The following is a 2,500-nucleotide window of genomic DNA, read 5'->3' on the forward strand; positions in this document are numbered from 1 at the left end:
CTTTTTTTTTTGTTTCTCATATCTCTTATACTCGTTCCTCTATCTGATTCACAATTTCCTTCGACATTTATTTCTCATTCGGCGTTTCTCTCATTCTTCTTTATCATCTCTCCTCCCCTCTTTCCTCTCATCTTATTCCACTGGTTGCCTCCGCGTTGCAATATCAAGTGATATTGATTGACGTACAGTTGAAGTTGACTGCAATATAACTATCTCCTTATTTCAACATCAAGATCGTCGTAAAAGTGTTCAAATGTAATTTCTATGTAAACGGAGAAGAACAAACACGTATTCTATCTTTTTTTCTTATGATATAAAGGGGTTGAAAAATACGTAACTATCATATTCTTCTATGTGAAGCGATTTTGTTTCATTTTAGTCAGTATTGAATCCTTCTACTTCTTCTTTATTCTGCTGTGTCTCCACCCCCCCCCCCCTTCATTGTTGCATATCATGGTAAACTGACCAAGTACGAAGAATATTGCAAACTGTGCATCATTTATGACTGATAGATGATTACTTATTCTTGATTGTGCACAATAACGTCTATGTATCCACATATCTATGTGTAAGCCCTTTATAGAATTAGTTTATGTCAATAAAGTATGTAATGAAATAACTGGATTTTATTAACAATCGGATATCCACAAATTGGTCGAGATTTTAAGAAGTAATTGTATTCCAGCATATGCATGCATGTATATAATATTACAACAACATTGTTTTATGCACTCCTTCAGGAGCTATCAGCAACTCAGGCGAGTTCAAATTAGTGATTGTTTTTTACTTTCAGTTTCTTGAAGAAAAAAAAAGTTTTTGTATTCACACGTACATGTGTATGTCATGTATATATATTAAACCATGATACCCTTTAAGAACTATCGCCATCTCAGGTAAGTGAGTCTTATGTAAAAGTCATACTCGCAAGCGATAGCTGAAATGAACTATGACATCTATATCATGTTCAGTTAGATCTGAAAGCCGGGTGGATACAAAGCTTGGATAGTAACGTTGGATAGGGATGGATTCATGAGAGGGAGGGGGGGAGCTGCTTAGTATGATGAATTGCGCTCTCATAAAAGATTAATACATGGCATACAGAAATATTTGAATAATTTCGGTTCCAATGTAAATTTAGTCGTGCTAAAACAGAAATTACAGAGGTATGTATTCCCCTCAAAACTTAATATACATAAGTGTTTCTTTTGTCCTTACTAAAACCATACAGATATCATTTATAAAGTTTGTTTCATAATGCTAACAAAATACTATATAGTAAAAGGCGTGGCTGACACTGAATAATTTAACAGCAGAAAAATACTTTGTTCATCGGAAATACATATACATATAATAAAGACAGTATTCGCAACACGTCAAAGACATGTCTTGCATTATCAAGTTATTCAGTCTCATTCATCCCTTAATTCTACATTTTTCGCAGTAAGCTTGGTGCTTTTTCATCCTGAAACCGCTACTGCTACGAGGCAAAGACATCAATTAAAAAAGAACTTGAAAATCTTCGAATCACATTGATATTCAGTTGCATACTTAGCTGCCTGTCTTTGGAAAATGGTAGACGATATGGCTGAAGAAAAATGGCCGCAATTTGTCATAACATATCTCAGGCTCATTCATTCTGCTCTGTTAGCGCCATAACTTAGTCTTCATGACAACTGCCAAATTTAATATCTCATGCACCTGATTCGGATCTGAAACAGCGATTGGTCAGGATATTTTTAAGCCAAATCTAAGCACACATGATAGTTTACATGTTTTTCAAAAAAAATAAAAAATAAAAACGCATTTATACACACACATAAACACAGACAGACACACACACATAAACACACACACAGACACACATACACACACACACACACACACACACACATATATATATATATATATATATAGATAGATAGATAGATAGATAGATAGATAGATAGATAGATAGATAGATAGATAAAGAGAGAGATCCAAAGCAAATATCATTGTTGGATATTAGTGCTGATGTAATATCATCAAACTCCAGCTGCGAAATAAACAACAAACTCTTCAAGAAAAGAAAGTAAATTACAGTATCGTCAACTGGGCACAAATCTCTTCAATTTGCGGACTTGAAGTTGTGTTGCCAGTTCTTCATTTCCGAGTAATTTCTTCCAGAAATGAAGGAAATGTGTTTAGGTTTATGCTTATATCTGAAAGAGCTTACATATGTTGAAATAAGACGAACTGTAGATACAATGAGCTGGATTAATTTAAGTTTATTTATTCATTTTTCTCTATTTATTTATTTATTTTTTATTCTTTTTTATTTTTTATTATTTTTTATTTATTATTATTTTGTTTTTTGTTTTTTTGGTTCCAGTTATCGGAGCTGAGTGAACAGACTATAATACATTTGTTTATGTCGACAAATACATACACATGCACATGTACAAGCAAACACTCAAACACGCACACACAGACACTCTCTCACATGCACACACACAAATCTGTT

The sequence above is a fragment of the Penaeus japonicus genome, unplaced genomic scaffold, assembly GCF_977035675.1.
Source record: "Penaeus japonicus unplaced genomic scaffold, GWHDUDI00000001_assembly GWHDUDI00000017, whole genome shotgun sequence".
Lineage (NCBI taxonomy): Eukaryota > Metazoa > Arthropoda > Malacostraca > Decapoda > Penaeidae > Penaeus > Penaeus japonicus.